Source organism: Parasteatoda tepidariorum, chromosome 1 (genome assembly GCF_982258835.1).
Source record: "Parasteatoda tepidariorum strain Cologne lab strain chromosome 1, Ptep-v5.0, whole genome shotgun sequence".
Taxonomy (NCBI): domain Eukaryota; kingdom Metazoa; phylum Arthropoda; class Arachnida; order Araneae; family Theridiidae; genus Parasteatoda; species Parasteatoda tepidariorum.
The window spans coordinates 117,350,428-117,377,563 of record NC_141755.1 but is presented as its reverse complement, the minus strand read 5'-3'; the positions used below and the strand labels follow the sequence as shown (position 1 = coordinate 117,377,563).

The 27,136-nt window shown below is 27.8% G+C and overlaps 1 long non-coding RNA gene across 4 annotated transcripts in view; it reads left to right on the top strand.

Annotated features, from left to right (window-relative positions):
• The first annotated feature begins 3,054 nt into the window (after positions 1–3,054).
• LOC147816768 (uncharacterized) overlaps positions 3,055–27,136 on the top strand; it is a 36,980-nt gene continuing 12,898 nt past the window's right edge. The window contains exons 1-6 of one of the 4 annotated variants that reach the window (XR_015429072.1): positions 3,055–3,377; positions 4,794–4,915; positions 8,046–8,201; positions 22,607–22,737; positions 24,922–25,015; positions 26,012–26,110. This is a non-coding gene — a long non-coding RNA (uncharacterized LOC147816768). Of the gene's footprint in view, positions 3,405–4,793; positions 4,916–8,045; positions 8,202–16,695; positions 18,214–22,606; positions 22,738–24,921; positions 25,016–26,011; positions 26,111–27,136 lie in introns of those variants that run through there. The other 3 variants (XR_015429073.1, XR_015429071.1, XR_015429074.1) reach the window with 3 other exon arrangements.

Here is a 27,136-nt window from a genome sequence, read left to right as displayed (position 1 = left end):
CGAAATATTAACGTTTAAGTTATTTCGTGCATTCAAGGCATTCTTGGTAAGTAATAAAACAAATAATGAAGCCATGTTAAAAAACTAGCACTTCAAGTTGGTACAAAAGTTGGAAGCCTATTATCTTTACTTAAACTTGTAGCTCAGTTTGATTCGCTGCTAGCAAATCATCTTTAACATGCCACAGAAACTCCAAAAACTGTCTCATATTTGTCAACACAGATCCAAAATGAATTCATTCATCTTCTGGCATCTACAGTTCGAAATCAACTAATAAACGATATCAAAAGAAATAAATATTATGGACATTTGTTTGATTCAACTCCTGATATCTCTCATCGAGAACAAATGTCCCAAGTCGTTAGGTATGTAGATGTTGATTTTATGAATAAAAAAGTTTCCATCAAAAAATCTTTTTTTAGGGGGGGTCTTACTGAAATACATGCTAAAGATGCAGCCTCGACCAAAAATACAATTATAGAATAATTAAATTCCGATGAAATTTCTTTAACAAACTGCAGACCACAGAAAGCATATATTTTTTTTTCTCACGTTCAACGTTACGATGGGAATTATTAAAAAATGCTTTAACAGAAACTGTCAAACGTGAATCTGAAACACAATGGAGCGGCAGAATACAAGCGGTTAGCGCTATCATCAATAGGCTAGAGAATATAGTAGAACTATTAGAAAAATTAGCAGAGGACACTACCACTACAAGTGACATCAGAAGTGAAGCTACAATTCTGTTTCAAAATATACTAACTTTTAGTTTCATAACTTTAGTTCATTTCTAATATGAAATCTTAAGGAGGATTGATCGCGTGCAGCTCAGATTACAAGATCCTAGAATGAATTTTAGAGAAGGGTTCAATGATCTTGAATCATTAGCGATTGAACTACCCGAAATTCGAGACAAGCTCTGTGAAGAGGCAATAGAAAAAACGAAGTCTCTTTGTGAAAAATGGGATATTGATGCAACAATACGTGTAAGAAGACGCCGCAAAATGCTCGGAGAATTGGCTAGAGATGTTGTTTTTTTTCCTCAGAAAGTGAAATTTCTTGCGTTATGAAAAGCGTTCTTGATCGCCTGCAACAAGAAATATGTACACGATTAAGTGACCTTAATTTCATATTTGGATTTCTACTAGACATTGAAAATTTATTAAACGAGGATAATGTTGATAACGACCTTGAAAAAAAATTGCAAAAATTTGGGCGAATTTTATAATACAAATTTCAATGGAATAGAACTTCTTATCGAAATATGTGACTGCAAAATGTTACTCCACAGTAGAAAAGAAATTGAACCTAAAACTCTATTAGAATTTCGTACTTTTATAATCTCGTATGGAGAAGATGTTTTTCCAAACCTGAGAGTGGCACTTCAAGTACTCCTGACTATCTCAGTATCAACTGCTAGCTGCGAACGTTCATTCCGCAAATTAAAATTAATTTTGACATATCTACTATCAACGATGGTACAAGATCGTCTAAGTGACCTAACATTAATTGTGGAAAGAAACAAATTTGTAATGATCAACTTTGATGATATTGTTGAAAAATTTGCTTCATCAAAAGCGGAAAATTTATACATAGTAATTAGTTTTATTAATGTATTATAATCATATTATTAAATATATGTATCTCCTTAGAGATAATAAATATTTACTTTTTTATTGTTTTAAAACTGCGTGTTTTTAAAATATTTCTTTATAAATATGCAAAATAAATAATAGGTATCTTTTGAACTAATTCTAGATGATCATATACAATTTAGAATCTAGTCTTGTTTTCTCAACTGCATTTTTTGTCTCAAATTTAAAGTCTAGCTTGAGCCCATGACTTCATTTACATTACATTATTTATTTAATAATTTGGGAGCATATTTTACATATAATACTATATGGTTTTCGAATGGGGGGCGCTAAAAAGGTATTGTGCCCCGGGCGCGAGTTAAGCTCGCTACGCCACTGGTTAGAATCCCCTTGTCGTCAGGTTAACCGTGGGAGGTTTTCATGGATTTCCTTTCCATGTAACTCAAATGTAGGATACTTCCATCATAAAGTCCTTCACGTGGGCAAATTTCTCCCAAAACTTGATCCAGGAGTTCCCTTGTCTTCTGGATTTGGTTAAAAATCACAAAACAACTGAGTTGAACAGTAGTAGTCGTGAACACACAAAAAAATCGGATCGGCTGTTAAATAAAATTAAGACAAATACATAGAAGGTCTTCTGTGGTAAACGGATCATGGGTTAGAGTCCCCTTGCAGTCAGACTAACCGTGAGAGGTTTTTGCGGTTTTCCTCTCCATGCAACTACAATGCGGGTTAGTTTCATCAAAAAAGTCCGCAACGGAGGCTTTCTCCAAATATATGTTCCAGGGGTTCCCTTGTCAGTTGGATTGGATTCAAAATTACAAGGCTACGGTGTTGAACATTCAGAGTCGTAAATACCACGAAGAGAATTGGGTCGGCTGTTTAACGGCAGCTCTAATACAGAGAAGGGTGGCTGAGTCGAACTCAGCACCCAGCTCACACCGACCACAGTTCAAACGAAAAATATCCTCAGTGGTAGACGGGCTTTGAGTTAGAATAATCGTTAGACGTTAGGCTAACCGTGGAAGGTTTTGCTTTCCTTGTAACGCAAATACGGATTATTTGCTTCAAAAAAATCCTCCACGACGGCAAAATTCTCCCCAATTCCTGAACTAGGAGTTCCCTTATCTTCTGGATTGGGTTCAAAATTACAAGGCTACGGAGTTGAAGATTAATAGTCTTAAACCCTAAAATTGGGTCGGCTGTTCAACGACGGTAACAAAATAAAATACTGAGAAGGACAGTGTGAAGTGTAAAAGTGTGCACGTGAACAGACCGTCGCCAATTGCTCATTGTGCAGCTCTAGTGCGACGTAAATAAACAGCAACAACAACAAAATCAAAAAAACAAAAAGCTGAAAAAAAGTCATAGAAAACTAGTAAGCTGAAAGCGGAAAAAATACTTTTACACAATCCTTCAAAACTGATTTAAATATTATTATTGTTTTTTTTTTTTTTTTTGTAGTATCATCGAGAGTATTTTAAATTAAAAAAATTCAACTAAAATAAGAAAGTTTTTTTAAACTATAAATTTCGGGGTGCACATCCCCAATGAATTTAAATATTATATAATAAAGTATATAATAAATATTATATAATGAAATTATATATTATTATTTCGGTCCCTTCAAGTAGCATTTTAAATTATACAGGGATATATTCGTATGCTGATCTGTATTCGTATGTTGCAATCAAATTCACAAAGACGTGATTCAACCCAGGTGATCCAGGAAAAATAAAGTAGGAAAATTATCTGCAGGGATAGGGGATGTGGTCAGTGGTATGTGGATATCATCAGATTGAAATAGTATTTCAATTTTTACTTTATTTAGGTCGATAGTCCACTTGTTAATTTGAGCTAGTTTCAAATTTATTATAAGTGCTTTCTTTTATTTTGAAGTTTTGTTTGGAGAAAAATTACCAAATTGTGTAGAATATTATAAATGCTGTAAACCAACCAGTAAGTGTAAACCAGGGCCGGATTAACCTATAGGCACACTAACCTAGGGCCTACGAAATTCAGGGGCCTAAGAAAAACTTGGGAGAAAAAAATTTATTGACAAAAATAATTTAGCTTTAAAAACAACAAGTGCACAAAATTATGAAGATACAAATAAAAATATAATATTTTTTGGTAATAAATTATTTTGCAGAATCTTATGATCTAATATATTACTTTTTTGCGATTTTTGGATTCAACGAAATCTTGTATCATGCTGTCGAATTCCAAACTACGCAAAATGTCATATTCAATAGACATAAGTGCGAGCGATGTGTAACGATCTTGATTCATTGTTGAACGCAAATAATTTTTTTTCAATTTTAATCTGGAGAAAGATCTTTCTCCTTCTGCATTTGATCCAAGAATCGACAAAAAAATTCTTAAATATCCTCTTATATTATATCCTCTTTTTGAAAAGAAAGGAGGGGAGGGCCCAAAAATGGCTATGCCTAGGGCCTACGAAAGGTATAATCCGGCTCTGGTGTAAACTTATTTGGTTTGGTAAGTATATATTATGTTGTTCTGCAACGAAGTAAACAAGAAATTTTCTCATTCGTAAAAGATAACAAAACTGAAATAATTCATTTGCTAGTTTGAAACAGTGTTTAACATTCAAGGAACCAGTCTATTTGTTTATTTATTTTCTTGATAAATTTGTGTTTTGTGTAATACTTAGCTTTGTTAATCTGAAATGTTCTAATGTTTCTAAACATTATTATTTCTCAGAATTCCAATTGCTATTTTTAATTGAAATATTATCTTTATTTCTTTGTTTTGTAACTTTTATATTAAGATACTAAGTTTGCAGTATTCATTCTTAAAAAGGAAGGGTAGTAGGACACTAGAAAGAGCCCCTAAAATAGGGCACCCATTGCAGAAGAGAGCATTATTTACAGATATTTGCTTGGCTTTTACAACACTCAAGATATAAAAAAATTTTATCACTTAAATTTTTTTTGAGAAAATTAGTTTAAATTCAAAAATAATTTCTCAGTTAAATTGGTACATTCTATAAATTTGTTTTAAAATTAGCGTAATTATCAAATTTTGAAGCACATGACAAAATATCTATATGGTTCGAGAGTTGGTGGGAAATTTACATTTTTTTAAAATCCTCCGATTGTTTTTCTTTTCATGTTGATAACTATGCTTATTTATGCACTTAAGTTTAAATATTTTTCCTTTCTTATCTAGAAGATGAAAATGATCCTTGATATCTTTTTGGAAGCTGAAGATTGCAAACATGTATTGATGGTGTCAATTGATGTCATTTATCATTGGTAGTCTGAAACAAGAAGCTATCAGCTGATCTAATGGTTAGTTAGCAATTAAGCTACCCTTCTATTTTAGTGGAGTATGTTTGCTTCATGCTCTTGCCATTCAGGTCAAATAAAATATACATTAATTATTTTATTACTTTTCCTAACTAAAATATATTGTATCTAATATACTATAGCTAATATTATGTTTAAATTTTTTTTCAGTCTAATTCTCGTGTGAGGAATTTGGATTAACTAGTGTCAGGGTTTGAAAAAACACAGGGTAAATTGGGTTTTATATGAGAAAACCCAGGGAAAATTGGGTGTTTTTCATTTAGTACTCATAAACTTTAAAGTTTTACTGTGTAAATATTTTTATTTATTAAATAGTTCTGTATAAGCTTAAAAAGTGTAAAATGTAAAATACATATAATGAAATTAAAATAAGTTTTAATAACACACTATCACTAATACATATTTGAATCTTTATTGTTAATTATATAACGTTTCACAATTTTTGACTCAAACATTATAAAATATAAATGCAACAGTAATATAAAAGGAACAAGTTTATTAATCTTTTTGTTTTCACACTCATATATATATACTATTTTATTAAATATATATATATATATATATATATATATATATATATATATATATATATATATATATATATATATATATATTATAAATTTATAATCAGTAAAAGCTTCAATTTTATTTGACTTTTATCTTTAATAAAATTAAACTGAACTAAATATTTAATGGTCTTCTATATTTATATAATAAGATTAATAGAAGGTGAACTTAAAATTATGTATAATTTTAAAGAGTATCAGTCACTTATCCTATTTTTCAAAGATTTAACCTTAGAAAAAAAGACTTCATTTTCAGATAAATAATTTTAACTTAATATTTTTAATTTAAAAAAAAAAAACCAATTAATATATAAAATTATAAAAAAAGCATAGATAAATAGTTTCGGCTTGTCTTTTTAAAACCAGAGAATGAAACTTTAAATTTGTTAATGTATCACTTAGTAGACATCTTAAAAATAATATTTTATTCTTTTGCTATTTTTTAATGGGGATAAGCTTTCTCCAAATAGTTAAAAATTGTCAGTAAATGTTAAGAGTTAACTTAAAGATTAATTTTCAGAGAGCAGCAAACAGATTAATTTTTTAATGCTTCATTTTTTATTTATTATTATTGTCATGCACCTGATTCAAAGTGTCCATATTTCTCTCTTAGATGGCAATATTATCTAAGTAGTACTATCTATCTTTGTAGCTCTATCTATTCCTAATTTATTTCGTAGTTTACTCCACACCAAATTGAAAGTTGAAAAGTGTTTTTCGTCAGGGGCAGAGGATGTTAGTGCTCAGTTTAAAGCAAGAAAGAATTGTCAGAAATTTTGTGTAAGCTTGAAAGCTTTTCCCTTTTGGTAGCTTTTCCTTCTTTTTTTTGCCATAATTTTCCACTATTTTTGTGATGAAAACTGTTGAATTACTGTGTTAAGCATAATTGATTTTGGAAAGTATTCATATCGAAAGTTTTGAATTTCATAACACCTGGCAGAAATTCTGAATGATGCTTAGAAAGCTAGTTTTCTGCTAATTGCTTTTGTTCACCATTTGTAAGTTGTCCTCTTTTTTTGACATTTGTGATGTATGCTAATAAATGAGATGGCTGAACAATCTAATGGAATCTTTTTGCAAAACATTTATTATGATGTTGTGATTCATCAGCTCTGAAATTGTAGTATTTTCTAATTGAAGCTTATTTAAAGCTTCAGAAACAATTGATAACCGTTTTTCCAAATTAATAGCTTCTTGATAAACCTCAAAATTATTCAATATTTTTGACATATTTTTATTGAATTTATTTTGATGTTCAAGAGCAATCTAATGATTTTTACGGTAATTATTGGCAAAAGGTTTTACGAAGTCACAATATGAACTCTACCTTGTATTATTTGGTAATTAAAGCAGTTTTTTTTCTTCATTTGCCCATCCATCTGCTTGATGAACTGCCATAATGTGTTCAATGACACTATTAGAAGATACTTCTTTTTCAACTAAATTTAAGAAACCCACTTAGTGTTCCAAGAAGGTTTTTTCAAGGGAGCCCCATCCAATAAAACACAGGCAGGTTTTCTCAAATTGGGCCCACTTGGCAAACCCTGACTTGTATGAATAGAAACTACTAAAATTCTAAAAAAATTTATGTTCGTCGTTCTTGCTCAAATTTATTACCTTGTTAAAAGAGAAGATGGTAAGTTAGTTTACAATGGATGTTCATTAAGTGTTTTATTAATCTCATTATAACATTTTTAATGCTCATAAATTAGAGTATTTAAAGAAAATTATAGTGCTATTCTTAACCATTAAAAAAATGTTTCCTTTAAACTTTTAAGATTGTTCGGCGCAAAAAGTTATGCTGTGTAACCTGAATTTTTTCTTTTGTCACTTTCTCTTTATGCTGTTCTATCAGAAAATACTTATGAGGATATTTTCATTCTAACTTGCTTTAGTGTGTAGAGATGCCAACCATTAAGATTTATCTTTAATCATTAATTTATTATCTATAATCTTATATTCGAGTAATGATAATTATTGTTTTTAGAAAAAGTAATCTGCTTAAAATGTCATTTTTTTCTTAAATATTAAGAGATAAGAAATTTTAGTGTAAAAATATATATTCTATGATAAATTACCCCTGCCTCTTGAAACTATTGCTAAAAGCAAGAAATTGTAAAAAGATATCTAGAAAACAAGAAAACAAAAATTAATAAAAGCAAAAAAGCAGAATACCTAATCACCCTTTCACCATTTTTTTTTTTGACTCATCAAAGTAAAAAATAAAAGTGCTTCAGGTATCACATGAGACGTGTTATTAGTTATTTTCATTTCTAAAAATTTCTGTGATATATATTTTTTAATTTAAACCTTTACAAAAGTGATATTTTTTCATTTAATCGTAAATAACAATTTCATAATTCATGTACCCTTTATGTACTTTTATAAACTTTAGTCTTAAAATTGTATTAATTTTTAATTTCCATAAACTTTAATTGTATGATTCAGTGCTTCCGCATACTGATAGCCAGTGTATAAATAATAACTAGTGTCCCTCTGCAAATATATAAATAATTGTGTTAAGTAAAATTACATTGATTCAATAGGAGCCTGAAACAAAAGTTGAATCTTTTGGTTAAAAGAAATTTCTACTCATAATGATGCAACAACAAGAAGATATGACATGAGCTTTGGAAAAAGGCAGACATCTACCAGGTAGGCTACCATGTCTGACTACAATTCTGTCTTCACTGTTTCATCTGGTAAGTAAAATTTATGCTGATAATTAGTGTTATATTTTTGACATATTGTATTAATCTGTACAATTTTGTCTATATAATATATACAAGTAATTTGTTTTAAAAAAGTTAATCATGCAAATCTGTTTCGGAATATGAATAATCCAAAATACCTTATTTGATTCATATTCTGTTGTGATACCTTTCTGAATAATAAATGTCTGTGGTTCTAAAAGTTTTTGAGTTTCTACATCTTTATTACTAATAAATTAAAAGAAATACAGCTTAATATTTGTATGTTTTTCAAAGGAATATAAAATATGTGCTATATGTTAAAATATTTCTGTATACGAAGTTTAAAAGAGATCATGAAGTTTCTACACCCATTGAAAAAAAACTAATCGGGGGCAAAAACTTTCCCCCCTGTTAAAATTGTATGTTTAGCTTATTGAGTAATTCTAAGCAAGGATTTATATACTTTAATCTGCAAATAACATAATAAATAGTTTTTTGTGTTTAGTTTTATCATTTTATTCCTAATCTTTAAGAGAGAGAGAAAATTTAATAATTCTTATAGGAATGAAGAAAGTGTATTTAATTTTTTTATTTAAATACATTTCATTTATTGCTTTTCATTTGAAATTTCTTTTTAAGTCATTGGTTAAATTCTATAAACTTAAGTGTGATTAGGACATAAAAGTGAAATGGCATATAACAAAAGCATTGAAATCAATAATAATTAACTGGAATTAATTTTATTTGCATTAATATCTTTTACTCTTTTGTTTAGAATGAAGTATAAGTGTAGAATAATAATTATAGATTATTATTGCCGCTAACTTTATTGGATTTACCAGTACATTTCTGAATCTTGTCAATTCCTCCTGCTCTATTGGTTTAATAAAAATTCTCCTTTTTGAATATAATGAAAATTCTCTAAAATTGAGTAAATTTCCGTAAAAAAATCCTGATGGAAATAGAATTTTTACACAATTTATTGCTTGCTTGAATATTTAAATAAGTATTACAAACACATAATCAATGGAATCTCGTTTAAAGTATTTCAATTATATTCATTCGGAACTCTCCTTTTAAATTAATTAAAAAATCTTTTAAATATTAATAATAAATTAGTTGTCTATTACTATTTGAAATTCTACTAAAAATCATTTCAAGTTCATTTAATATTAATCATAACTGGAAAATATTGTAGACCATTCATAGCTATAAGTATAATAAAGTTTTTGTACTTTGATGTCAAAAAATTCCTAAAATTCTTTGTATGTAAAATATTTAGTATCTTATGCAACGGTTATCATAAAATTTAAATTTTGTGAAATCTACTGGATTTTTGTCCCATCAATGTTGTCAGTTATAAATATTAAATTGAAAATAGTAAATGAGATTATAAGAGATATACTAGCTGAATACCCGTTCTTCAGATAGGGTGAATAAAAAAGGAAAAGAATCAATAAATCAGTACTGAGAACTCAACGCAATAGTGCTGAAAATCAAAAGGCATATACAACACAATTAAAGAGCTTAATGGAAGAACCAGGTGAATGACAATTTTAAGGGAATTAATAAATTAGAAAAAATTACAAAGTATTTGTGTCAATATGGGTATGTTTAATGTAACAGAACTGTTTTTGCTTTTATCTTAACTAATACATATTTGTTTTTAATATGCTTTGCATGATTTTTATTTCAAATACTTGGCAGTGGCAAATAAAATGAAGCAAAGAATTATTTGTCCCATATTCTAATAAATTAATAATGAAATAATTTGGGTGCAATTTCTTTTTTCATTCTAAAAATGTCACTTACCTGGTTCTTCCACTAGTTTTTCAATTAATATAGCTAAAATAATTTAAGTTTTTAAAAAATTTAATATTACATGTTGTAATCACTGGTGGCATTATGTTAAAGTAAGCAACGCTCCTTGTTAGTAATTCGTACCATTGAAATAAAAATTAAATGTATTTAGCATCACTTGGCATACACTATCTTAGCTACCAGTGGAAAAAAATATTTTCCGAAACTACGGAAAACCAGCTGTAGAATTTTTATCAAAACCAATTCACCAATCACCATAATAACAGCAGTACATATTACTGTCAGTGATAAATATGAATTAAGCCTCAGTTGTGAAAGGATATTTTTTAGGATTTTCTTAAACTAATTTCCCTTTAATCTTCCCTCCATGAGCTTGGCTTTTTAGCACATAGCTTATTTGATTTTATTTTAATTAATACACATTATTATTAATTGAGCACATAGCTTATTTTATTATAATTAATACACATCAATATTAATTGAGCATTGGTGTCAATAATAACTTGCTGATTTTTTTGGAGTTGCTCAAAACATGAATAAATATATTTTCTCTTCATTTTTGCTTTTTAGTTCATAAGTTGCTTTTTTAGGTAAAACAAATTACCAACATTAATTAAGCAATTATTGTAATCAATGATTGTATGACGATTTCTTACGTTTCTTCTGGAAAAGTAAAGGCTTTTACTCCATTAGCTTTGCTTTCTAGTACAAGGCTTATATCTTTTATTTCAATATGCATAAATTACCTTAACTAATTTAGCATCATTGGCATCAATTTTTAACATTTCTCCTAAATGAATAGTACCACTTTCCCATTAATTTCGCTTTTGAATACATAAATTAATTTTTTTCTATTTTACTGTTGGTTTTAAATAAGTAATTTTTTAGAAACATGTTTAAAAGAATTAAAATAAACAAAATGATACTGCATAGTATCAGACAAAGTATACATTTGGCGACATAAACCAAGCATGCTACCATACAATGTTCATTGAATTTATCTGACATAGTGAATATAGAATAATTAAATATTTAAATATGTGCACTAAACTATTTTTTTTGATTAAATAGAGCTATAAGCTGACACTTATCATTAATGTTATCTTTTAAATATGTGAAAAATTGAGTTGTTAAATTTATAACAATGGTTATTGCTTATCCAATCACAAAATTCCATTTTGTTTTTCGCTCATCCTATTAGAACAATTTGCCGTAAAATGTTTTAATGTCGACAGTGACCTTCCTCATTCTGTATCCCAAGTTTCATAGCTTTCGGTCAGATGGTTTAGGGGTCTATAAAGGACACACACACACGGACAATAATTTTTATGTGTACAGATGACTACCTATTGTTTAATTTTCTGAATTGCTTTGTATTTTAAAGTTTGACCAATAACTCTGTAATATATTAAAGTTATATTGCATAGTTCAATATTTCTTTTGACTAAAATGAAATTTTAAAATTTCTCAAATATGGCTGATTTTTAATAATATAATTATTCTTATTATTTAAAAAAAAAAATAGAATTAATACAGATGAAAGCTAAATATAATCTTGAATTTTTTTTCTTAAAAAAAAAAGGCAAATTTGTTTTAAGTGAAATAATTTTATGAATAAATTTAGAGTAAAATTTATAGTTTTAGTTATATCACTTATATTAAATTTACAAACTTACTACAAATAAACAAAACCTGTTTAAAAACTTAGTTTCAGCAAATTTCATAAATTTTAATTTAATTTTCTGCGATAATTGACGATCTCTTCCATTTAATACAATTTATCTTAATACATTGAATAAAATTATTTTTTCTTCAAAATGCACCAATTTTAATTTAAATGATTTAATATAATGTCTATTTTATTACATTACACATTGCTAACCTTTATACATTACTTTTTTAATTCAAATATGTCTCATTTTAATCAACATTGATTTTATGCATTGTTTATCATTTTAATGAGACATTGTATCATAAACTAAATATTTATAGTCTTTTAAACTATTTACTCTGAAACTGACATATAAGTTTCAAGTTTATTTGTGAAAATTAAATATAAAATTATATTATTCTCAGAACTATAAGCAAAACAAATCTTGTTTACATGCCTTAAAAAGAACAAAAAATTCTAAAAGCCCCAATTTTGGATATTTATCCAATGCAAGAGTAAATGCTTGGGTAAATAACCTACCCCCTGGGTATTTACCCATCTCACATCTATAGTTGCAACCTCACTAAATCAAACCTCATCTCAACTTTAAAAGTTTTTTTGAAGATTTTTCTTTCAAATTTTTTATTTCAAAATTATTTTTTCTTATAAACATTAAAATATTATAAAATGTAAATAATATTTTATATTATTTACATTTTTTTTTTATAAATTTAAGAAAAATCATTTATTGAAATTTTTTTATGAACTGGAAAACAGTTAATTTGAAAGAAATAATGTAATTTTTTTAATGAAACAAGACAGAAAAAATGTTTGGCGTTTTCTTTCATTATTAAATTTAGTTGATGCATTATTTGATTTTGTATAAATATTTGCATATTTTTTAGGCCTTTATTTTTAAATATTAGGTCCCTGAACACCCATTATTTTAGTTAAAATTTAGTTACAGTCCTATCATTAAAGTTTGCAATTCTAAGCAATGAAAAATCAAAAACATTATTGCAGTCAAAAGAATCACTGCAAAAGAAACTTGGACTGAAATCATTAAAACACATTCAATTGCTGGAGAAAAAAAAGAAAAAGATTTAACATTATAAAAAAACTGTTTGATTATTATTTCTGAGAGCAATCAAACGGATCTTTTTGTGCATCTTAAGTGCATTTTAAGAGTGTTTTTTGTTTCCTTTTTCCTTAAATATTAATTTGAAATTCCTAATGTGTACTTTTTCACATTATATTTGACAAGTCTTATAAAATGTCTAATTAAGAAAAAATGTATGGTTAATCTTGCTAAATTTTTGTGTTACGACTTTTAATTGTGTGTAAGAATACTTTTTTTAAATCCTTATTTTCATGTTAAAAAATTCTTTTTGTCATAGAAAATTTCTTCATATCAAGTTTTTTTTTATTAGGGTAAGCTAAATAAGTAAGATCCAAGCTAGAGTGAAGGTGTACAAAAATGCATAAAAGTGTATGTTGTAAATGTGCAAAAATAGTGTCTTATTGCTGTTAAGATGCAATGTATGTTATTTTTAAAAGTAGAACTCTATTCTAAATTTATAAATTTTAGAAATGTTTTAAACAAATTTTAAAGGAAATATCAAGCAGGACTTTTTACTTTCTACTTTACAGTGTAGCATTTATGATCAGTATAAGAAAAAATGCACCTTAAGGTTTAACATTTTATTTTTATTTATTCAGTTTTTGATATAACTTAGTAATAATAATTTTTTTTTGTTATGAGACAACATAGATAGTAACCGAAGGCAAGTTAACTACTCTACTGACATTATTAACTTGTCTTTGAAATTTTGTAAAATTTTCTTATTTCAATAGAATGAAATACATTAAAGGACTATACTCTTATGTCTGGACATAGAGGAACAATGTTACATTTTTTGTTATTCAGCATAAAATAACATAATTTTTAGGTATTTTTCTGTGAAGTTATTTTAAAAAAAAATGTGAAATATTCGTGCCAGATTCTTGTTTTTCTTCTGATTTTTCTGAAGTCATTTTTCAAATTTTACTACATTTTTTTTCCTACGTGAGGAGAATGCTTAGGAGAAATCTCTCACAGGAATTTACAGTAGGTAGTTGAAGGCATTTACATTGCAAAGTATTTATATATTTAAGAAATAACTTAAGATTCTCTTTTTTCATCAAACTGTCTCAAGGTCAAAAGGATGGTGCACGTCCAGTGTCTTCTAGATTTAGATGCCCACCGAAAAACAAGACTCCGCCCGCCCTGCCCCCCCAAACGGGTGATTTTTTTTTATTTTTAGTTATTATTTTTTTTTTTTTAAAGTTCCCAATAGCTCAAGTAATTTATGTTTTCAATTCTGATTATTAGTGTGCTGAAAGAAGAAATACATTTAATTTCATAAATTACTTAAATTTTAATTACTTAGATAAATCAAACTTAAACTACTTTTATTAAAGCTAGATCTACTTTTGCTCTGAACACTTCATATATGTAACCTATTTTTTTACATTTCTAAACGTCTAACTCTTTTTTTCTTATCATATACATTTTTTCTAATTGTTTTATAAAGAATCCGGCTTGGATTCAAAACCCCTTAAGTTTAATGGCTGTTGTGGAATTTAATTTCTTTTTTTTTTCAATTTATAATTAATTATACTTTTTTTTTTAAAAATGATTTCTTATCTAAATAAATTTATTTTTCATTTGGCAAAATTGGTACTCTGTTTTTATAATTTATTTTAAGTTTTGAGTTTGATTAAAAAATAATAGCTTCTATAATTTGTTTTGTAATTAGTTTGTAGTAATTAAATCATATTAAGCTGTTTTTAATGGTATTAAGAATTTTTATTGCAGTATTGTTAAGTAATATTAAATATTATTTGTACATTTTAGAGTTCAGATCCTTCAACGTGAAAAGAATTTTAAAATAAAAAATCTTATTGAAATAAAGTTTATAATATGTAATATATATCTTTTAAACAAATATGATTTTTATGTACCCTGATAAAATTCTTCTATGTTTCGTTCAGGGCTGCTACAACCCTAAACACGAAATTACCTGGCATGGTTTTTTGTATAGCAAGTTAATTATTTGTGTACTAAAACTACTTTGGCAAAAAGGCCTTAACTAATAAATTTGTTAATTAAAAATTAAAGTTTTTTTATATAGAATTTATATATCATACTTAATAAGTCGGGTTAATTTTGGTTTATTAGTTTGCATTAATTAAATAGTATTAAACTTTTTATTATTACTGGTATTAAGAATTTTAGTACAGTTTTATTGTTAAATGGTATTGAGTATTTATAAATCTTAGTAGAATTTTAATCATTAAACGCGGGAAAAAATTCTTAATTGAAATAAAAAATTACACTCTTAAATCTGTTTTTTTTTATTTTTTTTTTATTTTTATTTATTTATTTTTTTTTGTAAGTTGTTTTTGCTAAAATATAAGTGCAGAAAAATCTTAATTACTAATCTTGTTAATTTGTATGACAGAACAGGAAAACTTAACAGATAGTTTATGTTTTCTCAGAATTAAGAAGAAACTTCGAAAACCCATTTTTTTTTCAAAATAGATTCAAATAAATGTAAAATTCGCCTCATCGATTTAGATTTTTTTTAAAGCTCGCAAGAAAATATTTTTGTTCGTTGCTTATTTGATTTGATTTGCCTGATCAAACAAAATATTTTTAGACATCAAAATTTAATTTTTGAATGATCAAAATGTAAAAATAAAAATTTAAAATGCAAAATGTCAAAGTGAAGTGTACATTGATGTACACTTCAAAAATGCAATATCAAGATTAGACTGAATATTTTTGTTTAAATTCGTGAAAGAGGGTTTTTACGGTGCAAAAGTGACTTTTAAAATTTCTCTTTTATAACATATTTTATATTCATTATTTCAAAAGAGGTGCCAATAAGTTAAAAATTATACATTTTTGCCTTTTTTGATATTACCTTTTGCTTTGTATATTTTCAATTAACCAATATTAGGCTTAAACAAATACAGCATGTCTTCATGGAACTAGTTAAGAAAATGGTGGTATGGGTAGTGTGGATAATGACTCTGTTCAACTTCCAATGGAATAAATGTTTATTGGTTAAATATATAACTCAATTGATGCTATGCATTTCCTAAATCAAAATGATTTTGTAGAATAATATACCTTTACAGTTAATGATTTCAATATTTAGCACAAAACCTTAAGATTAATTCATCCCTTAAAGGTTTTAAGAAAATTTAAAGGTGATGTTTTATCAAGTTTGATAAAAGAATACCATTCAATATAGATAAATGAAAGAATTTTTGCCATACATTAAATTAAAACAGCAAATGGTTCTCTTTTGACAGTTGTTTTCATTGAGGGAAATATTACTAAACCATGCGCTCCTCATTTGAACCATTTCATCATCAAGTTAAAACTATGGTTATTGCAACTGATTCAATTTTAAATTGATTCATGCTATCAAATAAAATCGAATTGAATACTAATTTTTAATAAATTGATTTTGTTTAAAATGTCATTTTTAGTTAAGTGAAATGCCCTCCATAAGGCTTAGATTGTAATTGATTTAATTTTATCTTTAGATATACCTTTCTGAGTTATGATAAATGACTACTTAACAAATTATCAAATTTGTCACTAGCACCTTAGTTTGCCCACATTAGTCCTGTGTAGTAGAGCTACTGAGGATAAAAACAGCTCTTTTATATCTATAAAAAATATTACGGAATAACTAAACAACTTTGTAATTCTAGATATAAACCAGAATACAGGTAAACATTCAGATTATTAGTGAAAAAAATTCTTGACTAGTTAGAATTTGAAAGATTTTTTGATAAGATTTTTTGACAAATTTGAAAAAAATGTATCTCTCCAAAATGAACCTCCAGAAGAGAACTAGTCTATGTTACTTCATATAACCGAACCCTCATCTTTACCCTCCTTTAAAATATTTCACCTTAAAAAGTTCTTTAATAATGTTTGAATAGTAAACTAAAAAATTTTTATGTTTTCAGCACAATTTGGACACTCCTCTGAGAATTGAGAACATTGATATTTCTTCTGGCGTTCTCTTTATGATCATGATACTAAAATGGTGTATGTTGCTGGAAAGGTCAAATATTTGTTTGTTTTTCTTTCGTTTAGAGCCTCAAACAAAATGATGCTTTTTATTGAATAATATGCTATTTTTATAACTATTAAGAATTTGGAACATCACAGTTCTTAGTTATTCTGATATTCTTGATATTTCTGATCATATTTTGTACCCATTTTTATCTTTTTTGTCATGATGTTTCTGATTTTTGTGTGTATTCAGAACATTCCATTTTCTACAAATAAAAATCATGTGTATAATTACTGAACTGCCCATAAGTTTGAATTTTCCATTATTTTGGGAATGGTCAAATTAATTTTGAAAAATTTGTATTTTCAACCCAGCATCGTTTTATTTTATGTAAGTGTGCTTTTAAAATTCGCAATATTTGATGATTCAAATTTATGGACTGCTCATTTAAATGCACGATTAAGTCATACAACCTTCCCTGCAGGATACTTTGTTTCAAATTATTTAGGAATGCAGTCACTTTACGAAAAGGATACTCAATAAATCTTATGTAATGTAAAATTTTTATGGTGAAAAATTCAAGGTTCATACACTTATTTATGCAAATGCAATAACAAACATTGAACATTTAAAAGTCATATTGATTTATCTCTTTTATCTGATTTTAAAAATATTTGATTCTAATCATGTCATAACAATTTCGAATGGGAAATTGAGGTATTATCCACTAAATTAATTTTGTACAAAAGTGTTAAGAAACACAATCACTCTGCTTTTGTTTCAAGATTATTGAAACCCTACTTTATATTTATTTGATAAACACATTGACTGCCGCGTCACCCATCTTCAGGTAACAGCATAGTTTCTGATCAGGCCACGTCACCCGTATGGGGGTGATGCTTATTTGCGATGACTCCTTGCGAAGGATATTCGTATGTATTTTAAAAGATATTTCACAGAACATAACAAAACTATTGAATTTTTATAAAAGTAATACAAAAATGATTTATTAAGGAAATTATTGTGAACCTCATAAAAGCTTTCTTGTTCACTTCTATCTGACTCACTAAATAGTAAGTTTTCCTTTTATTATTTTTTTTTTTGAAATTTCATCTAATTAGAGTAAAAACTTTAAGTTATATTCCTCTTTACTCAGCAAAGATTCAAACTGATCATGTGAAGTTGCGAGATGAGAAGCAACAGATTCAAATAAACAGGCATGATATCATGGAAACAAAACGGACCGAGATATTGTTCTTGTGACCTCCAGGGACTCATATTATTAAAATATCGTTGGGACTTAGCAGAATACACTTCATACTCTTGGCCTGAAGGAGATTTCACTGCAAATGCATGCGGCAGTCGATGTGTTAAGGAAGTCTTAAACTCGATTACAAAATTTAATTAAATATTGGTATGAGGAAATGTTAACTGATTGATACTGATTATTTTTTTTATTACAATGTAACAGCACTGCAAAATTTTATATGTATTGATTTAAAATTTTATGTGTATTGATCTCTCTATATGCATTATGAATTGTTCAGTACTCCATTAATAGAACTATACTGGACAGGGCCGGATTTAAGCTTCATGGGGCCCTAAGCTACTGAAAATGATGGGGCCCTCATAAGTTCAATTCTATTTTTATAAACCTAAAGTAAACTGTCATTATATTTTATTATTGAATGTTAGCAATATATTATTAGAGAATATGATATTACTTGATTGTTAAATATATTGATTGTGAAGAGACTATAATGTAGAACCTTTCTTTTATTGCACATATTTTTTGAACGAGGAAAAAAAGTTACAACAGAAGCACATTTTAAGCTCGTCATAAGCTTAGAGTAAAAATTTGGCATGCTGGAAGGTCATATTAAACAGTTTTTCTTTTCTTCTGAATATATGTCATTTGAAATTTTAAATGATTTTTTTGCTAATTTTTTTCTAAATTGTTTTTTTCTTACTTTACATTTTGCTTGGCTGCTCAAAATTTATAAGATTTAGAAATGTGAAATTATGAAGGTGTATAGAAAATATGCAAGGAGTTTCAAAGAATACAAGAAAATACAATTTGATTATTAGTTTCACTTTTTTCTTCATAACAGCCATTGAACAACAAACTTAATTTTGAGTTTACCACTGTTTAACTCTATAGTCTTGTAATTTTAAACCCAATCCAGAGGACAAGGGAACTCCTGGATCAGTACCTAGAGGTATTGATTTGTTGGGAGAACTTGAAGGACTTTGTGACCCTGACAGATTTCACATCCACCATTTTGTACATAGGTACTCTTCAGCCGGCTGGATTCGAACTCCCATTCTCACAATTCACCAACCAGGCTATCCTGGCAAAATTATTTTATTTTATAACCGTCATTGAGAGCCACGATGGCTCAGGGGATAGAGCGTTCGCCTTCCAATAAGGTGAACAGGGTTCGATCCCGGGGATGGCTGGTTGATACGAATTCTGCATCCGGCTTGCGCTGACCACAGTGCTGACGTGAAATATCCTCAGTAGTAGATGGATCATGCGTTAGAGTCCCCTTGCTGTCAGGCTGACCGTGGGATTTTCTCGTGGTCTTCCTCTCCATGTAACGCAAATGAGAGTTAGTTCCATCAAAAAGTCCTCCACGACGACAAATTTCTCCCAATACTTGATCCTGGAGTGCCCTTGTCTTCTGGATTGGGTTCAAAATGACAAGGTTACGCAGTTGAACATTAGTAGTCGTAAACCCAAAAATTGGGTCGGCTGCTCAACGACGGTTATAAAATAAAATATAACCGTCATTGAACAGCTTACCCAATTTTGAGTTTAAGACTACTAATGTTCAACTCCGTAGCCTTGTCATTTTGAACCCAATCCAGCACACAAGGGCACTCCATGATCAAGTATTCTAAGAAATGTTTGCCATCGTCGATGACTTTTTGATGGAACTAACCCACATTTGAGTTAGGAGACGAAAAACCACGAAATCTACCCACGGTTAGTCTGACAGCAAGGGGACTCTAACCCATGATCCGTCTACCACTGAGGATATTTTGCATCAGCATTGTGGTCGGTGCGAGCCTGGTGTGGAATTCGTATCAAGCAGACATCACTGGGATTCGAACCCGGGCCACCTCACTCGGAGGCAAATACTCTATCCCTTGAGCCCATCTTCACTGAGTAATAACTCTGCGGGTGGCACCAATTTATTGATTTGCCAAAATTTAGTCATCTTAAAAATGCAAATAGTAACTCATTCGCGATTTCTGTAAAAAATGGAAATAAACCGTTCTTCCTCTTAATCTGCAATGATTAATGAGAAGCAACCACGATGGTTGGTGAGAAAATTGAACAAGAGATGTAGTTTTTTAAATATTAATTTCTTTTAACATGCATACATTAGAAAAAATAAGAAAAACATTTTACAGTATTAAGGAATAAAGATTAAAAACTGTCATCAACTGAAATAGAACCCCCGATCTCTCGGGGGTTCTATTTCATAATCATCAGCCCCACCTATACACAACTCCCTATCGGGTTTTTTTTTATATCTATTTTCTTCAAAAATTTAATAAATAAAGAGTAATTTAGATTTTTGACATTCTTGATTTTTTTGAAAATTTCTGGATATGTTCTTTATATAAAACTATTAGACACGAGTTTTTTATTCTTCAATTTTGCGAATAAATTTTATTTTGTAATATCAAAATCGAAGATCCTTTGAAATTTTGAGAAAAACACAACTGTTTGCATGCGGCAATACACAGTACCTTTTCTGAAATGTGAACCATGGTACTGACCGCACTGAGAAAAAAAAGTATAGTCAAAACTATTAGAATATAGTAACATTTACGGTATCTGTGCAAGGACCAAAAAACGGTAATTTTTTTCCGTAACGATTTGGCTATGACTTAACATAAACATTAAATTAACATAATAAAAATAACATAATGAAAATGAAATTAACATAATAAAAATATAGTTTTTTACCTTGCTGTTCGGTAGTAAATGTGGTAAAATTTGGTAAATTTTTTCATGATAGAAGCAATTCCAAACTGTGTTCTATGGAAATTCAGTGTTCCGTGGAGAGTTAAAGAGGTTCCACGAATTAGTATTTTTTATAACCAGAAGGAATACATTTATAACTTCCAGTTAGTACTTTGTATAATCTCTCATTATATTTAGATCCGAACTATAAATCATATCTTATATAATATTTCGGTTTCCTTTATTAAATTATTTGAAGTAAACTACCAATTAAATAGAAATGGTATTTTTTAAATGAATATATATTTCTAAAAACAATATGTTGAATGTTGAACAAATTAGAAAAAGGATAAGCATTCATAAAATATTACATTATTATTTCATACCACACTTTTTAAATCAAAATAAAATAACCAAATTCTTTTATAAAGAAAAGTGCTTTCCAAATTATTAATTTAGAAATAGTAAGCAATTAGAAATTACTTTGCATTACCTCACATTGTATTTTATTTCCAATGCACACGTTTAAAATAAAAACAAAGCTGTCCAAATTTCATAAAAAGTTTCGATTTATAATTTTAAGAAATTGTTTTGACTTTTATTTAAAAAATTAAGAGCCTTATTAATTAAACAATTTAAGTCATTAACTTTAAATACATAATAACAACAAAAATCAAGGAGTTAAAAATAGAAACAAGTCTGATCAATAAACAACAAAATCACAAGCTAACTAAAAAATTGAATTTTGAGAATGCAATATAATATTACCAATTAAACATATTTCATATTTAGGGGAAACATGAAAAATTTGGTCAGACAGGAGGTTTTTTTTTCTTCTCATATTTAAACATTTGTTTAGCTGATGACCACTTGATTTCAATGGTCTATCAAGCATAATCACATGTTGTTTCTGTCTATTAGCAGTAAGTAAAATTAGAATAATATTACATCTGTTATCTCAATTTCATCCAGAATAGACCAAATCAGGAATTTTGGCTGATAGGCTGTCAAAGAGGGGATTGAATAGTGGCCCTCCATTTAAATAAATAAAAAGAAATCACAAAGTATTGAAAGAAAGAAAAACTAAATAAATTTATAAAAGATATATATTTCTCTCCAATAGGTTAAATTACTGAATCAACATTAATATTCATTTTAACTATGGTGCTTCAAATTTCTCACTTTTCATCAGTAAACAACTATTAGGTTTGAAGTTTCTTTAAACAAAATTAGCTATCACATTTTTTAGACACTTACTTATTGCTATGTTGGCTCTTGAAATACTCATCCATCAGAGCAAAGTAGGTCAAATTACCCTTTAGTAAGAAGGTTTAAGACTGGGCTAAAGAACTGTGTTTGACCCCGTTCTTTAGCTCTTAAAAAATTATTTATAAAAAATATTTTTTAATTTGACAGAGTTTATAAATTAAGTAAAAAGTATTGATGTAAAAACAAAGTTTTGAAACTAAAAATATTATATTTTGTAATTCTTTAGCGATAAAATTCACTTTTAATGTACTTAAGTGAAGCAAATTATTATTTTTTCTAAATTTGTCTTTTTAAAAATAAAAAAAAATAAAAAAAAGCAGTCTGGTATATAAATACTTTAAAAAAGAAATGTTCTTAATTTTTTTCTTTGTCTATCACTAAAACAGAACAACTGTTAGTTCACGATTTGAGTATTCTTAGCCTGCACTCTTTATGCTAATCATGAAAATGGAAAAGTCAATGCGAAGAAAAGTCACAGTTAATAGAAATAAAAAGCATTTGTAATCTAATTTTTTAATATTTGAAAAATTACTATAAGACTGCATTATTTAAGTTTGCAGAACTTTGCAAAAATTAAGAATTATTTTTTTGATTTCTTATAATTTTCTTGTAGGTAGAAAAATCTGGTCAAATTAAAAACTTTGGACTGCTTTCCTGACCAAACTTTTATGACCATATTTCCCAGATAGCGAGAAATATTCCCCTTCATTTTGGGATCAGTAATTCGAATTCGTAGAAAAAAGGGTGTGTTTGTTCAGAGAAAGTAAGTTTTTGTGTCTGATTTCTTGATTTAAAATATCATCTGCACAAATTAATTAACATATTTGTGTCACCCACTCAAACCATTGAGTCCTAGAATGTGAGGATCCGATCATTAGATCAAAAGTTATTCAGGGTGTTTTGCGCATTCTACATTTGGTAATTTTCTATGGATTTTTAAATTTCATGGTGTTTGAAATTATAACTTTCATGTTTGAGGACCCCAAGCTATGGCTTTTTTTTAATTTCCTTTGTAAAAGAGTTCCCAAAAACACTCTTAATCTTGCAGGGCAAAAGTTTTTTATTGGTAGACCAATAATTGTCTGAAAAACGTTTTCTTAAAAAAATATTTTGGAAATCATTCCTTGCTCAGAAGGGTCTTTTTCAGTTAAGAAATTAAAAATCAGACAAACATGTATGAACTTTTAAGGAAGCAATTATTGAAAAGATTGCTGGGGACATGCAAGGAAAAGGGTTATTGAAACTTAACATACATTTTTAATCACATATAATTTTTTGAATCATTCATTCTCAAACGTTAAGTAACATGTAAATTTTTAGACATATAAAATCATTTTAAAATGTTAACAATAATGGTATTAATTCAGCATTTAATAAAATGTATCATTTATTGTATGATATTAGAGATCTATGGCACTAAATTGTCGCATTTGGTTATAATCATTCACAAGGAATGTTTCAACATTTTGTAGAAAATTTAACCTTTGAAACATAGCCAACCCATCAAAGAGGGAGATGAAAAAAATCTTCAATATCTTCATCCATATTTTCCTCCTTTTTATTTTGCTGTCCTCACTCAAAGTTATTAACATTATGAAATCGCCCTCCCCCTATTATCTTATTACACTTTTTGGAAAGGAAAATTCATTAATCTAAAAATAGATTTGTACTACAAAATCTGCATATGATGTCTAATTTACTGCATATTATAAAATCACTGAAATTTCGAATGTTTCTTGGTCTTAATTTCACTATAAATTATGTTTGGGGTTACTGAGGCGTTATTTTAGGGTAGCTTAGGCAGAGTAACTTTGATTGGGGGCTTAGCACTTTGCCAAAACAAATTTCCTTATCTACTTAGTGGGGAAAACAGTGGAAAGAAACGAAGGTTACCCACAAGATAGCCATATCTGAAACAGATGCAGATTCATCGCTTTCGATTAATGTCAAGTGAAGAAAGTGAAAAGCTTGATGTACAACAAGGAGTAGTGCTTAGAAGGTAGAAGTGCTGAAATACCTTTAGTAAAATATCACATTAACTCTAAGGATGCTTTTGTTTCTTAAAAGAAAACATTTAATGGTTTTAAGAATTGCTACCAAAAATTTTTTTAATACAGTCGAACCTCATTCACGCAAAATTGGTGGGAGTATCATAATTATTTATGTTAACCAGGTTTCATCTTATCCGATACATTATGAAAGCAATTTATTACATACGATTAATACATATCATGTACTACTTTTATATACCTAACAAATTAAAATAAGCTTACAAATTTTAATAACTTTATTTAACTATTTTATTTATTTACCCATCTGCTACTCCTAACATATGTGGATAATAGAAATAGCGTTCTTCAAAATGAATAATTGGCACATTATGCACATGCTTCTTATCTGTGTTGTGACCTTTCATGTAAAGCGATAATCAGCTTGAAATTTTCTTGTTAAATATGTAAAATACAGTAATAATTGATTGCTGACTCACGGGACAAAACATATATTTCATGTAAAGCTATATTTCACTCTAAGTGATTTCACATTAATGAGGCATTTCACATTAATGAGACCGTATTTCCTTTTTTTTTCATATGAAAAAACTTTGATATTTTTACTTTTTTTGTACGTGTGGGAAATGATAAACACAAAGAAATAAAAGATATTGTAATCAACATATTTGCAACTAACTTCATAACTACCCTTGGAAATTCTCTTGAGTTCTATTTTAGAACAAAGAATTCCTTTTTTGATTCTAGTTATTGTTTTACCTTCTGCCTGGCAACGTATTCGTGTCACGATGTTTTATAGTAACTGTCGCTTGTCTTGATGGTATTTCTTGATTTTATTCATTAAGTATTATCAAAAATATATTGTAACTGGTTTTATATATTTACTTATATATTATATTCAAAACTTATTTTCATTTAGTCTGAACAGTTTCAAGAAGATTTGTTCCTTTCACTGTTGCACCTACTCTATCACTTACAGCTAAAGAATGGCTAAATGGAAATCTTCTACGAAGGTAAAGTAATAGTCATTGTATGTTTTGTAATAACTCTAGATTTAAAAACAGAAATGCATTGCTGCCAGCTTTCATGAAAAAATTGGTGGATTCCCAACATTTGGGGAAATCTTCTACGCTCATAGAAAATATTCAAGTCAGACAATTTTTTTTTTTTTTTTAACAATATCAAGCACTTTTAAATTTTTGCAATTTTTTTTTTAAACGTTACTCCAAATACTATGTTACATTTTCATTCAGTTGAGTTTTAGTAAACGTTTTAACTGTGATTTTTATTTAATCAAGCATTCAGATAAATTTTTAAAATAACAGATTTAAAATGCCACTTCATTAGACTAAATAAATTTTTTGTTTCTTCTTTCTAAGAGAAAATTATCTGTCTGTATGTGGTGTATATAAAATCTTAGTGCTGTTACAATTTTAATATTGTCAGAATGTTAAACTCATTTTTGGTTTACTTTGAAATATCAAGGACAAGCTCCTAGCTACTCCAAAATGTTTCCTTTAATGTCATTTATTGTGTGCCGTCTGGAAAAGTTTTGATTTTGTTAAAAAAAAAAATTATTTTCGGCTGGTCGATACAAATTCTGCATCCGACTTACACCAACCACCACAGTACTGACGTAAAATATCCTCTGTGATCTTGTTTTTCTCTCCATGTAACGCAAGTGCGGGTTCCACCAAAAAGTAAAAGCATATTTCTATCAATGCTTGATCCAGGAGTTCCCTTGTAATGGGTTCAAAATTATAAGGCTTCGGAGATGAGCATTAGTAAAACCCAGAAAATTGGTTCAGCTGTTCAATGCAGGGTTATAAATCATCTAAATCACTGTAGTCACTAAATCAAATTATTCCTTGCATAAATAGATTTTATTTTTAGACACATTAATAGAAGTGCCTATGCTAAATGGTAATTTATAATGATATTTAAATTTAAAAAAAATTTAAATTAATATTATTTATTCTTCTTATTTTTATTTATTTTTTTATCTTTAGGCAATAAGTTTGGTCTGGAATGGTTTACTCCAACCTGTGAAGTTAACTTTTGTGGTCATGCAATTCTGGCATCTTCTGCCGTTTTATTCTTTGCTTTAAGTATATCAATTTTATTCCTATTTTTTTTACTTGAAAGTTTAAATATTTTTTTTCTTCTAATTAGCAATAAATGTATTTTTTAAAAGAGTATTTATTTATTATATCATGTGTAAATTTTTATGTATCTATGTTTTTTTGAAATGCACGCTTTCTTATAGAAATATCAGAGTTTGTACGTACTGAGAATATCGGGAAAACCGATTTGAAAAACGTAATTTTACCCTAAATCTTGGAATTCTCTGGGAATTTAACACTCTATCAAATTACAGATTTCACTCTTCTGTTTTCAATTGTAATTGGAGGATTTGAAAAAAATAATCAGATTTTTTCTAGACCCATCTTCATTAGGTGTGTGCTTGAGATTCTATTATTCTTAAATAAATAATATATAAAGAAAGTAATATGTAACAAAATATAAAGAAATAAGAGCAGAATATTGTTTTTGCATAAGCATACTTTATTATTAAGCAGACGGTAGCTTTCTCTTTTTTGTGGTGATACTTTTCCCCAAAGTTTTTCCCTTCGCAATTAATAAATTAGTTCTATTTATTCGTGAATTTTAAGATTAAGAATTGATCTCATCAAATCTTGCTTTGTCCCAGGTTTTAATGTTTAGGTAAGCGCTTCTTTTAACAAACAATTCTGTTTGGAAATTTATAAGTGTCGTTTTTATTTAATTTGATTTATAAATTTATCTTTTATTTTATTATTTTCCTTTCTTTATTATAGTCATTAATTTTGTTTTATTAATGAATCTTATGTTAATTTGATGATATTAATAAATCTTTCTTTTATTATAATTTGGTTTTATTTAGCTTATTATAATTTTTGCTCAATTTCAATTAATTTATATATTTTTATTTATTTTTTTGTTATTTTTTTATTTATTTTTTTAAAAATTTTTTATGAATTTTACAATTTTATGATCTTAATTAATACTTTTGTATTTATCCATCTTGTTTATCATTATTTTTCTTTCTTTTTTTTATAAATAAAAGATCTTTACATATTGCATTTTCATTGTTT